Below are 15047 nucleotides of genomic sequence, written 5' to 3'. Positions count from 1 at the left end.
AGGCGATACAAGACACACGTATGTGCACATAGTAACTTGCAAAAGTCGAGGACACTATAGAAAATGTAATACTGCTTTTTTATGTTCTTTGTCGTCGACTGAGAAAGCTTTCCCGTGGATCAGTTCTTGCTCTGTTGTAAATTGAGGGAATATCGCCCTAATTTATTTTTTTAATACAAATCTAATCGTGTTATGTTTCATATAAAGGTGTTCCAACTTTAGTTTCCGAACTTTAAAAAATTTAAGGATATCTTCAGATTTTTTTTATTGATTGTATTTAATTTATTTATTAGCTGATGCTTTCGATAACTTTTTCGTAGATTTTAAGCAGTTAAATGTTGGTTTTTAGGTGCTCAAACATTTCGGGTTTGTCGGCGTAGACACGATTACCCCACAAAAAATTCAACGGCGGTAAATCGTATAATCTTAACGACCAGTGACGTCACTAAAACGTAAAATAATGCGACCTGGGAACTTTTAACGTAAAACATCCAACATTGCACCCGATGTGTGGCAAGCAGGGATTGCAATAATACCGGTATTGACTGTTTTTCTTTCAGTAATACCGGTATTGAAAATTAAAAAACAGAACAAAATATTATTGAAATACAGACAATACCGGTATTACCGGTATTTTTTCTTTGAAAAATCAGCATCAAATTCCTGCTGCTCTTAACACTAAATCTGCGTAAATTCTTCGCTGTCATGGCTTCAGTTCTTGCGTTATCTGAATTTTATACGGGTGTACATAATTTTATACGGGTGTAAGTCCAGATCCAAAATGCTCCAAAGAGAGCCATAAGAGAAGCCCAAAAGTTGCGAACTGACAATTCCGAGTCTGCATAGGCTTTACCCCTATCTCCAACGCTTCCAGTCTTTTTAAATTTATTCACTACGGTGCGAATTATTTGCTCAGTGAGACAATGAAATTAACCATAATTTTTCCGTAAATTTCGATAGACAGTTCGTACAGAATTGTTTTTCTGTAGAATAATTTAACAATTTTAATGAGTTGAGCGGTCACTAAGCGATCCATTTCGTAAATGTGTTGTTGCAAACTAACATTTGACACTTTAAACACGCGTGATTATTGACAGCTGTCTGATTTACAGTGCTGTCAACATGGGAAACTCGAATTGTATCAACTTGTATTATTAAAAAAATAAATATGAAAAAACGATTCTGGTGCGCATCTAAAATATACGTGCAACATAAGCGCTGATGTCCTGGCCGAGACGGTAAAGAATAAGGGACGCGATCGCAACTCTCCAAGGCTCGCAGCTGAAAATCGCCGAGCATTGACGGATTGTTGACACTGCTCCTATTCGCCGAGAATGCAATGAATAGTATCCCAACGCTCAGTAGGATACAAATACGATATATTGCGATTTTGTTTGCTTTTACGTAACGTATATTTATTTTTAGAGAAAAATAGTTATATGTTATTTATGTGCATACATTACATTTAATGCACATGGATTACAACAGAGATGCATAAACTTTTTTGGCAACCGGCCGAATATTATGTTTAGTGTTGTTTGAGATTGTTGGTGAGGTGGAGAGAGGTTATGTAACACTACATGTCCATGTTTTAACAGTTAGCCTCCTAAAACACAAAGCAATGATGCTGTTTTAAACTTACCCGATAAATCTACACGCTATATATCTGAGTAAGATAAAATACATAGATACACTTTACTGTCGCCGATGTTGTGCCACCACCTGACAAGTAAGACACATACCGACAAGTGGGTACACGCCATTCGAGCACCAATTAAAACTTTACGTTTAATATAATATAAATTTAACAATTAGAAGATATAATTGCGGATAAAAGTTTTGTTATACGAAACACCAGTGTACAACTCTTGGCTTTTTTTAATTAAAAAACTTGAAAAGATTGACGCGATCTTAGTTGGAAAAGTGCTTATTAGGCCAGTAAAATGCATTAAGCCAGATTAGTATCTGATAAAAGTAATTCATGATATAGCAACTTTTTTTCGAGGGAACGTAAATCGACGAAACTTCGTTATTTATGATTATGACAGGCGGTTGCGTTTCACAAGCGCGGCGCATTTAAAAGTAGCTCATTATAATTACGAACTTCCTTCACAAAGGGCGAACCCGTTCATAATTTCCGATTTTGAGTTTCGCCCGTGTCAATTCCTTACAGCGAATATCAATTAATTAGTCTCGACTGCAATTTGCCTTCCCTTTGATCCGCGCTGCCACCGCAGTAAGGGTTTTGGGGTTCTGTATATTGATTACTTCTGCATGTAAAACAATTTTTTTAAAAGAAGATGGTACTAATACTTTATAAATATAAATCATTATAAAACCATCCATAATAGTATAATTTATTATCGTTGTTAGGGATGCAAACAACCCTAAGATAAGTTCGAGAAAGCCATTCTTGTTATATTTACATGAATAGATCGAAAGGCGGTTCTTCAATAAGAGTTGACAAGTATAACTTTACTCAACGTGAAACAAGCAACACCACCACAATAGAACAGTGGTATAAAAGTCACTGATTAATACTAGAAAGAACTAATTGTATCCCATTTTAACTTTTTTTTTTTCAATTTTATATCGCGTCTGGTAGATCGGAATTATGTAATTGATTTTCTTAGATTTTCCAAATCTTACGGATGAATTTCGAGATGGTTAATTAAAATCGAGCTGGGTCGTTAATATTAGGTATAAAAAAGAATGAGCTATATTAGATAAAAGATAAATAAGGTGAGATGTCCGGGTGGTGACTATATTTTATCAGTCTTAGTATTAGTAGATCCTTCAAAATTTCCAAGTAGACCTCTGGAAATTTTTTAATGTCTATAATCCCGATTCTTAAGATTCGCGTTTCAATAACCGGAACAAGAAAATATAAAAATGTCCGAGGTGACATTTTTTAGTGTCCTCTTTTTAAATTTTTAAAATGGCATTCTATGAAAGATCTATCTAGCAGGGTCCTAAAGAGTGACTAGACATCATTTTTAATTCAAGAGTGAGGCCCAAATGTTGAAATTAGAACCCAAAATCTGGTCGCTGGGAAAAATATAGATTAGTCATATTTTATGAAATATTTCATATCGGATAGATCTCGAAATCTTATTATCAACATTTTTTTCAACATTGCAAATTTCGCAGAAAAAAACAAGAGCTTCCTGGAAGTTCTGAACTATGCTTGAGTTGAGCCTAAGTAAATTAATTTGATTTTAATGTACTGATCTTGACTTTACTTTTTGCAGTTATTTATATATTAATTTATTTATAAAATAAAAGGGACTACAAATTATTTTAATATTAATCTAAGAAATGTAAATTTATTTTCAATTAAAACTTGAAACTTTCAATTGATTTTCAAACCGATGTAATCTCGAGAACATGGAATTCACATGGTAATTGGAATTATTATTGTCAACAAATAAAATTTGTTGGCGTATGTGTCTAGTGTTTTTAAGAATCATTTTTTAAGTTAGTATTTATATTATATTATCTGTATTTTAACCTCAATATTAGTTTTATGCTGACAAATATTCAGCATAATAATACATGGGCATTATCAAGGTGTTTTAGGGCCAACTTGTTTGGTTCAGCTCGCAACATTGTCAGCTGTCAACACTCCCGCTCTCCCGCCGCTGCTCTATCGTTATCCTTGCTTCGTTTGTCGTTCTGAATACATTCGCGCCCTACATACAATAAATAGATTCGTTAAGAATTATTCATTGGGTGTTCAATGTTCTGAAATATGTTTCTAAAATAAATAATTATTGTTTATAAATGTTATAATATTTTTTTAATTCTCTTGATCGTCCTATATTTTTACCCTAACCGTATGATTCTGACCGTATGCTATTTTTTTCTAATCATTTGATATTTACCCTGAATAAAATAATTATGACCAGGCTGCTAATAAAATTCTGACCGAGATTTGATTTTCATTCTGAACCAAGTTTGATTTAATTTCTGTTTTGTAATATATAAAGTTTCAAATTGTCTAGTAGAGAATTGTAGCTGATTAATGCAATTAGAATACTTTATAATTAATATATTTTGTATTAGTAATTACCGATTGATGTAATAATTTGCTGATTAGATACGGAAATTATATATCAATATATTGGACTAACAGTATATAATACACGTGTAAAGTAATCTAATTCTACGTATTATGAATTAGTACCAATTGTTCATCAAAAGTTAAATAAAATAATAAACTTAGTATCTTATAGCTATATCTTTAATAATATGATTGTTTATTATAGAATTATTATTGCATCAATTTATTATTTCATTAAGGTGTAGTTGTAAAATATATGAATAATCAGGATATTGGATTGATATCCGCAAATAACGAAATTACCATTAAAAATGTATATTACTTTCTTCACCATTCAAAAACTAATGGAATTGGATAATTGTACATATTTATATTTAATAGGAAATATATATTTCATTAAAGATAAAAAAACCGATTCACTTTATACCAAATACTAGCTGTCGGTCCTTCACTATCGTGAGGTACCGCAGCTAGTGAGTGTGCGAATACCGGAACCACAACTTATTATTAAGTATAAACAATACATATCTAGCTGATGTGTATTATAATATATAAAGATATCCCAATGAAGTAAAAATAGTATTATATTAACTTTCACTTTATTCGGGTCATTTCAAATACATACATATACAAGTTGATATGTATGTATGTTGTACCTTTTAGCTTTTCTTTTTAATCATTGTATTAGCTGATTTAATACTTCTGAATTGTCTAATAGCATTATCTAACGACGCCTTGGTCGATCTTTCCGATTGAGAAACTCCGGTTCAGAGATGGCCGCGAGAGCGGACTGGACCGTAGTCGTTTGGTTCGTGTGCGATTCGTTTCGCGGAGGGCTATACATACTATCCACACCCACAGAGACGTTGCGAAATTCTTTTGTGTGTATGTGTGTGTGTGCGTTCTCAGCGGCTGGCTATACGCGGTCATTATAATAGTAAAAAAGCTCGTTTCGCGAACCGATACGACAAACCGGGTGACCCGGGGTTAAGTGTGAACGCCCTCGGCTCGCGCAATTATCACTCGATTCGCTGATAAGAACGCCCCGAGGCCCGTCGATACTTGAGCATGTCCGCGACTACCTCCTATATCTATTCCCATTCGTAAGATAATATTTTATAGCGTAGGTATATAGAGAGCGTGTCCGTCCGCTGCATGTTGTAACCGACGCAATCACTTCTTCTGCCGCGGAGGGAAATAAACGCAGATCCGACGCAGGCTTTATTCGGTCGTTTCGTTGCCTCGGCGGCGTATTACTTTATGGCCGAGGCGAATCGGTTCAAGTTCGCGATCGAATCTTTTTTATTGTCCCCCGTCTCGCTCGCACTCAATCGCGGGTCCTTAATGCCTTATTGGAAGGTCGTATTCAATGAATTCCTTCGTGCGTTTTGTTGCGAGAGATGCTGCCTGTGTACGTACGTACATGCAAATGCCGTCGCTCGAGTGTTTCATATTCGTATCGCGCAAAATGTATTCTAGTCGACTGTAAAAGGTCGACGACGCTCTTGTCTTTTTGTCAGATTTTTACGAATGAATTAGACGTATGTATAAAAATGTTACATACCACTGACGCAGTAGCAAGCTTATTTACCGTTGTTATTACGAACAACGATATATCGTTGCTTAGCATTCAAAGAATAAAGAATATAATGTCGCATGGAAATGAAATGATCAAACTCATTGTTTGATTAGATTAAACGACATAATCAAGTGTATGTATTTTTAACCTATACCGAACAATGCCTTTTTTCTAATCGAATCCACTGTGGTCAAACTATTTAATCACAAAAATTAGGCTTCTTACCTATTATTTATATATCATATATTTATGCTATACCCTGTACCAATTACAGATGTTGGGACCACTACCTGAAAAAAAAACACCCAAGAATGCAATGATAAAAGAACAAATGTTTTGCTCTATCCTTGTGAATAAGATTTAGTTAATGTTCACTATTGTAATTCACACAAAACCAATGGTTCTCAACATATTTTTAATCGCATGGAATTTATTGTTGTTGTTTTTATTACTTTTATGTATGTACATTATTTACATATTTCTATACTTAAATTTGTCCATCGTATGATATTTCTCGAAGCAATGTTCTATATGAATATGAATGAAACATATTTAAACCGAATTTTGACCAATAGGAGAGCGCAAAAAACAAATATCCTTTCTCAGAAGTAAAAAATCCACGTCAAAAGCAATAAAATCGTACCGTCGCAGTGAGTCTCATTACCGAGCGTTCCCGTTTGAACATAGACGTTTCGCAACTGTCAAATTGCGTTTCATAGACATTTTAGAGCACATAATTTCAAAAGCGCTTATCGGTGAAATTATATTTTGGGTAGTAGACATACATATGTATCTATTGGTGAAAATGTGTTTGGACTTTACTATTGAAAAATACACATTCACCGTAACATTTGCACAACGCATGTGAATAAATAATGATAAGTACGTAAATATATATATTACTAGATATGGGAATGTTGAAATCATATAATTTTACTAGCAACCTGCCAGCTGAATTATATTTTCACTGGTAAAAATTAATATCTACCGGTGAAGATGTATTTCGATATAATGTATCTGAAGTGACATATTTAAAAAAATATTTTCTGCATAGATTCGAGAATTTTTATTAAAATTTTCTTTGAGGGATAAACTGAGAATTACTGGTTTAGAATCAGGAACGTCAGGGTAAAAGTTGACCAATCGGTTGTTTTTTTTTATTATTTCGTCATTAAGATCATTCAAGGACAACTCAAAACCAACATTCATATTATATTTCATAATTAATGAAATCCGAAGATACCTTTATTTTTTTATTTTTCACCTTCAGTATGAACAATGTATTGCAAAAATCTATCGTACAACTTAAGGACTATTTCCGATTAAAATAAAACATTCAGCCTAAATAATCCTCGCGACTAGGGATTCCAATCCCGGGCCAAAATTTTAATCCCGGGATTTCGGTATTGCAATTAGTCGATCCCGGGATCCCGGGACCAGTCCCGGGATAATTTTCATGTTATTTTATCGATAAAAATAATTTAAAATGAATAATACAATATTTTTTTACATCCGTTTTTTATAACGTACAATGTATAAAGTACGTATAATTTTAGTCTTGGACTTAAAATAGAAAATAATATAATAAAAATAAAAAAGGGAAGGTCTTATTTATTTATTTGAGAAGATAAAAAATGAACTTTTGACAATGTATGTACATATGTACATTCATAGACACAATTAATGGAAAACATTATTTTGGAAAAAACTCACGAAGTAACATCAAAGCATCAAGCGTTTCATCATTTAGCCTTGATCTGATTTTGGTTCCTAAGCAGCCTGCAGCTGAAAAAGCACGTTCAGACTCACAGCCTCAAAGATTCACAGATGACACGTGCAACTCGCGCAAGTTTGTATACGAAATATAACGATTTTGTCAATAATAATTCGATTGTGCTTGATAAATCAATCAATCCAAAAAATTCGGGATTATGTTTTATAATCCCGGGACTCATCGGGTATTGAAAATCGTTCGGGATCCCGGGATCCGGGATCCCGGGATTGGAATCCCTACTCGCGACGTTTGGGCTCAAAATAATAAATATATAACAATTGATCCGTCAACATCAACTTCACAATTTGGAATTTAAGCTCACTTCAATTTTGTTTGCACAGAGTATGCATTTTTTTTTAAAATGCTAAAATATATTATTATTATATTATTCAACAACTTATACCACAGTTTCTTCATACTGTTTATAATAAAAATTGACACGTACTGCAATACTATTCTGTGTCGAGGCAATGAGTATTGTTTATTGTCTCAAAGCTCATAAATAAAAAAGTTTTTGTGTTATGGTAATTAACGATAATTGCTTACGAAAATCGGCGTGACTATTGTTAATTTCTCTTGTGTGTCTTATTGTGACCAAACTTGGGTGGTCTCAAATGAACATTTCACTTGTGTTTTGTTGTGGCCGCTACTGGAACCCTAACAAAATTGTACAAATGAATTTCTTCAGAACAATTTATTTTAAGCATTAAAAGATCTGGTTCGAATAGTATTTAAATTTCTATATTTTTTGGAGATTGGAATAGCAATCGATTATTATCACATATTAAGTTTTCTTAGATTTGAATAATCTCACACATGCATATTGGATGATTTATTAAATATAAACTAGGTTGTGCATACATAGTAAAAAAATTTAATAATGATGTACTTATGTTCAAACAAAAAAAATTAAATGTTGGTAGGTCTATAATGCTGCTGAGGAATTTTGATCTATTTAAATGATGAAATACTTCCAGAATTTCCTTTTCTGCTTAGTGAAACCGCGAGATAATGTTGGTATAGCATATAAATTGCTATATATTTAAGATATAAATGTTCAACGTAAACTCAAAATACTTCAATTACTTATATGTCATTCTTGAACTTAAAAAGCAAAGTCGCAAGGAAAGCTTTCAAAGCTTTTCCCGATATACAAGTAAATGATATGCTTCTGCTAGATAATAAATACGTTCAACGGAAGAAACTTTTGTTATCGGAAATAATTCTCGGATATCAAAGGGATACTTTTGCATGCATAAATCGAAACAGCGTTTAAAATTTATAATTTCGATAATCGAGGAGCGGCGCTGCGTTGCTCATATTGCGCGCCCGCCTTCACTTTCGCACGCATTCTCATTTTTTTTTCGATTTGCATAAAGCGGGCGTAAACATTACCAGTTTATGCATCATCCGACCGCGTAACTATTACATACACACGCGGCGCTAGAAAGTTAACTCGAATCGGGCGCATCCATTCGTATTATGCAACTTTCACATTCTACGACATGTGTTCCCATCCACTATCTATCTATCCGTGTACGATTACGAGTCGGAATTAAGAAGCCGGCGCCGCTTGCGAAGCGATCTGCAAAAGTTTCAGCAAAGACACATAAAACGCGCCATGTGTTTGAGAAGCGCAAACACCGACTTCGCGAAAGTCGCGAGCGCTCAAAACGGCAATCAAACATAACCTGTTACTCTCGGAAAATTAGCGTGGATGCGATGCGATCGATTTAACTAGGGCGTATAATAAACATGTACCGTTGTGGGAGATATAGTGGCGCTGACGATGCGTTTTTTCACGTCCGATCGAAAGGCGAAAAAATAAATCGAAAAGAGAAAGGAGGTGGAACGAAAGGGGTTGTTGCGAAAGAAACTGAGACAAATCCAGACTTGCAGAAGTTGCGGAGGAAGTAAATCTTTAGTGAGCTGTTAGTAATAAATCAGCGACAATAAAGCGGAGAGGATCCAGCGCAATTATACCACTCTGGGGGTAGATAGGTACGATACAAACAGCTACTGCTGTTCAAAAAACATAAATAAAGTGCCGGATAAAAATCTTACAAATTCTGAAGTTAAGATAAGTAGATATATAATGAACGTTCAGTATTAATAGCGTATTTTACTTTGTACATAAATAAACATGTAGCAATATACGAACAATAGTTCAACTTCATTTATTATATGTATACAAATAAAGATACGACAAGAACCGCAATTCTCATTGTTGAAAATTTGTATAAAGCAAAGGCATCGATTATGGGTTAAATTTCTGACAAACTATATTTAATTCCCCTTAAACTAAAACGACCCTCTTTTTCGGTAATAAGCTCTATTGATGTCTGGAAAATAACAATTCTCAACAGAAAATAAACGCTTATCAAGATTATGGTTCTTTGAACGATACTCATTAATTTTATTGTATAACTCTAGAAACGCCTTTTAACCTTTAGAACTCCAAAGACATGTATGTCATGCCCAGAATGGTTTTAACACTGCAGTCTCCAAAGGCTTTTATGTCATGCCAAATATATTTTATATGACTTGATGACAAAATTTCAACTATTTTATTTCATTAGTTACTCACAGATACTTCTATCAATATATTACGACAAAAAAATTTAATAATTCTTAACCATTTAAATAAATTAAATTACTGTTTTTAATTGAACTCAATATATTTTGAGAGCATTAAAAACACTTATTGATTTTACAAAAGGCGTTGTTATCCTTTTGTTCGATGTTCATATTTCGATTAATTGTTTTTAAAATGAGGGTTCATTTGGGGTTCTTAGTTAAAAAATAAGTTTTTTATAACAATCTTTCTATACATAAACAACTATTATTTTTTTACTAAGAAACAGATATTACTATTTTAACAATTACTATAATTTTACTAAGGAACAGATTTTTTAATTCGCCTAAATTTTGCAAAACATTTTATTTATATATCATATAATACTACTTATTTTAATTAGAATTATGATCAGTGAGGCATATATTATGGATGCCCCTTTGACGTTTCGAACATATTATTCGAGTTCTGCGTCGCTTTGCAACGCCCCTTTTATTATTTCTAATACTGCACACGCAGCAATCTTTCTCCCTTTTATTTGAAAGTTTCACCAATTTTCGAACATTGTCTGAACTTGATTTGTAAAATATCTGAATTATCTTGTATTACTTGGCATCCCATTAAAAAAAAAAGATTGCTTAGCGACTACTTGCTTTATCACACAAAAAAATACTAAGAAACGTCATAAAATACATTAAACACGGTTATACAGCAAATGTATCCCTTTTACTTTGAAGAAGCTCATATACGACGAAAAAAATCGTATATGTATAAATTTGTTTTTAAAAGTGCAAGGCAAGATTTTTCGGCACTCTGGCATAAAAAGGATTAAAAAAAAGGTATTTCTTCCGAAAGCATTTAAAAAACATCTCTAAAAGAGTCGTAATTTTCTTTAAAATTTACAATTTTGTCATCTATTTGTATATTTTATGATTTAACATATAATATGAATTGTAGCATCTATAGCAAATTGCTCAAAATACATTAGAGTTTTTCAATTTCTATCGTGTCTAAGAGATCGGAATTAATGATTATTATAAAATTATAATTGTTTTTAAATTTTCCTAATCTTTCAAATGAAAAGTTAAATCAGTGCATATTTACCTATGTTAATTGTAAGTTGCAATAGTACTTTAAATTAAATAAAATATATGTAACTGATTTACGGACTTTTCAGCCTGGTGTCTCACTACTTATTTGATTGTATTTACCCCGTTGTATCGTATTGGGTTAAAGCCTGTCATATTGCAACGAAATATGCTTAGAATAAATAAATGAAATTATCAGTTGATCGCCCACACATGGCCACCCGTAAGTTAAAAGCTTTCACCAAGGGATGGTACTAATTGGCTGAATAAGTCACAAACCCCGAAAATTTTGTTCTGGAATAATTTTTTTATGACAGATATTGCTATAATTTAAATAGTTGTCCATTCAGTGAAGGGGAGTTTTTAGTCGGACAGAGAAAATTTAGCTTATTTGTTGGAGGCTCTGAAGTCGTGGTCCAGTGAAAATAATTCTGAGGTCTGCGTTGTACACAAATGAAATAAAATACGTTCTAGGTGCACCCTTTAAGTTTATTGCTCTTTCGATTCGACTTGGAATTTCTTAATAATGCCCCGGGATTCTTTTCCGCCCCGACGCCCGGGCGCTGCGCCCCTCGGGGGCGCCTCGCGTCCCGCCAGACGTGAGGTGCTCCCGGGGCAATATGTTAAATGTTTTTCGCCCCATGTGTGTGTGTGGATATAAATTTTCTCGTTTACATTTCCGGGAGAGGTGGAGCAGGATGAAGTATTATATAAGTAAAGCAACGTGCCCCGGATTCGAATTCCACGCCGTCGCATTTTATCGCTCGCAGCATCGCACGGTTCGTCATATTCATCATCAGCTGTCTGTCGTACGTTTTTTCTCTCTATCTCACCAACATTCCCAAGACAATTATCGAGGTTCGTAAACCGACCGGAATTTTCAGATGCGGTATTTCAATTTTAAAAATGATCCGGGATAGTCTCGTGTTAGTTTGTAATCTCTAGATTGATTTTTGATAATTTTAACATTCATCTGTGTATTTCGCACGTGATCTGCTTCAGTCTTGTGTCGTGTCGTTTAACTTTAATATGTTTTAGGAATAGACGTGTGTGTATTTTATTGTATGCATACAGAAATAGAAGTAATGTGATTAAGGTTAATTAATTTGTCAATATTTACCGCTCCTAAAAACACGTAATTTTAAGGTAAACAACTTTAAATTAATATGAATTACCGTCCGCTGGGTCGTATTAAATTTATTAATAACCACAATTTATAAGCGGGTATTATATTTCGGGATGTACTTTTATCAGCGATGCATCATCAGGACGATGACGTATAACGAAGCGATTTTAACCGGAAAGCTTTTTCCCTATATATAGACTAATAACTCAGGAATGCATTGTTGTGGATACACACTCATACAATAAAAAAAAAGTTTATTTTCATTTTAACAATCTGAGTAAAAGTAGATTTAATCGTTTTCCCTAGCGCCAAATCAAACAATATTACGAAACGTCTTCGCTTTGCGTTAGCATAAAACGGCTATTTATTAATGAAAACACGTTTCATTATCGTTTAGTATCGGTCGACGGGAGAGAGAGATAGATACCCTTGACGCGGCATTAATTATTTCTCCTCGTTTAATTATCGGAAAACTCACACCGCCCATAGGGCGTCCCGGCCCGGGCTTTCTCCGTATTTCGCTCTACTCCCTAAACGGGGCTCGATATGCAAAGTTGACCCGAAATTGACAAATAACCGAAAAGATTGTGTAAGCGGGCAATGTATTATATTACGACATACCTACAAATTTATACGGCTACGACAATTTACGTTTAATATTTATTTTGCAATGTATAGTAGTAAAAAGTATGATTTTTGTAGGGTCGTAAAAGCTCTCACGTCACGTATTTCTGATGTCTACGCTCGCGAAACTCTTGATTAACTTTTTCCTGCGCCATGAGAGGATCTTTCATAAAATAAAAATATATTTGAAATTTACAAAATCACTTATATGGCCACCGGGAGTAGTGTTAGTCAATTGGATTTTTTTTTATTTTGCGCTTCTATGAATTTTTAATCCGTGTATCGAGTTTTTTTTTATTTTTCCTCCATAAATTGCTTTATAAATGGTCGCATAGCACAACATTTCCATTACATATATTATTTTTTAGCATGCTGCCAAATCTTTTAAATGCACAAAAAGGACAACGAAAATGCTTCTATACTTCTAAATAAAAAAGATGTATAATTTAAATATACATATGAAATTGACTTGTTTGTTTATGCATAAATTAAATTAATTTTACACTCTTGACTAACAGCCTTGTCACACATACCTTTGTGTCCTCATACCCACACCCTTTTATGAGCACAGTGAAAAAATCGAAGTCATGTACGTATATTGTATATATAGCTACCATTATAATTTAACACTGATCGCCATTTAAGAAGCAGTGATTTCATATATAATAACTGTTGCTCGCGCGTAGCGACAACGACGCGTTCTGCGCCCTTCTGCACAAAATTACAAAAAAATCACAACAAAAATGCACTTTATTGAATAGCTCAAATATCATTGCATAAACTTATTAGTAGGGATTCCAATCCCGGGATCCCGGATCCCGGGATCCCGAACGATTTTCAATACCCGATGAGTCCCGGGATTATAAAACATAATCCCGAATTTTTCGGATTAATTGATTTATCAAGCACAATCGAATTATTATTGACAACATCGTTATATTTCGTGTACAAACTTGCGCGAGTTGCACGTGTCATCTGTGAATCTTTGAGGTTGTGAGTCTGAACGTGCTTTTTCAGCAGCAGGCTGCTTAGGAACCAAAATCAGATCAAGGATAAATGATAAAACACTTGATGCTTTGATGTTACTTCGTGAGTTTTATTCAAAATAATGTTTTCAATTAATTGTGTCTATGAATGTACATACCTATGTACATACATTGTCAAAAGTTCATGTTTTTCTTTTCAAATAAATATATAAGAACTTCCTTTTTTTTTTATTATATTATTTTCTATTTTAAGCCCAAGACTAAAATTATACGTCCTTTATACATTGTACGTTACAAAAAACAGATGTAAAAATATATTGTATTATTCATTTTAAATTATTTTTATCGATAAAATAACACGAAAATTATCCCGGGACTGGTCCCGGGATCCCGGGATCGACTAATTGCAATACCGAAATCCCGGGATCAAAATTTTGGCCCGGGATTGGAATCCCTACTTATTAATAATGAAGCAGAGCACTGGCTTTAGTATGTCAAAATCCTAAATATCTATAAGTGTTCGTATTTTTCGAGTCGGAATTTATATTATACATAGGCTAGAATTTAAATTAAAAGGTCAGAATATAATCGGAAAAGTCAGAATTGATATTAATAATAATTATTTTAAGACTCAATATTTACAGGGACGTCAGTTGGGGGTAGGCGGGGGGGGGGGCATTTTTCTCCCCTTGAATTTGACCTGAAAAATGCGTGTCATTCGATAAAATACTATGAATCGTAATAAAATCGAAATATTTAAAAAAAACTACCACTGACTATCCAACCCTTGCCCACACCCTAGAAACAACTGATTCTGGTTTAGACCAGAAGTTCTCGAGTTATCTTTCAAAGAAAATCTAACCAAAAACAGTCTCGAATCTATCCCGAAAATATTTTTTTGAAATATGTAATTTCAGTGAAATCATATTGGAATACATTTTCACGGGTAAATATATATTTTTGCCAGTGAAATCTGACAGGTGCTAGTAAAATTAATGATTTTTCAAAACTAATTATAGCTTTAAAATTTTAATTAGGTCAAGTCCAAAATACGGTCTAAGCTAACTTATCTCTCAGGAGAAAATAAACCGAAAAATAAGTACAGGCTCGTTACCGAGCGTTCCCACTGCGACGGCGTCGATACAATTTTATTGCTTTTGACGTTAATTTTTGACTTCTGAGAAGAGATAATTGTTTTTTGTTCAAAATTCGGTTTGGTATGTTTCATTCGA

The 15047-nt window shown here is 33.6% G+C and overlaps 1 protein-coding gene and 1 long non-coding RNA gene across 3 annotated transcripts in view; one reads left to right on the top strand and one right to left on the bottom strand.

Moving 5' to 3' along the window:
* The window catches only part of LOC148235637 (uncharacterized), a 149350-nt gene that overhangs the window by 47090 nt on the left and 87213 nt on the right, over nt 1-15047 (top strand). The gene's annotated exons all lie outside the window — the stretch shown is intronic.
* On the bottom strand, nt 4183-13561 carry LOC148235640 (uncharacterized). The gene is made up of 2 exons (XR_015809421.1): nt 7664-13561; nt 4183-7000 (listed from the first exon to the last, which is right to left on the bottom strand). It is a non-coding gene; the product is annotated as an uncharacterized LOC148235640 (long non-coding RNA).

This window comes from Plectrocnemia conspersa, unplaced genomic scaffold (genome assembly GCF_051122295.1).
Source record: "Plectrocnemia conspersa isolate PC_06_02 unplaced genomic scaffold, ASM5112229v1 ptg000004l, whole genome shotgun sequence".
Classification (NCBI taxonomy): Eukaryota; Metazoa; Arthropoda; class Insecta; order Trichoptera; family Polycentropodidae; genus Plectrocnemia; species Plectrocnemia conspersa.
This window is presented reverse-complemented; position numbering and strand designations above follow the sequence as displayed.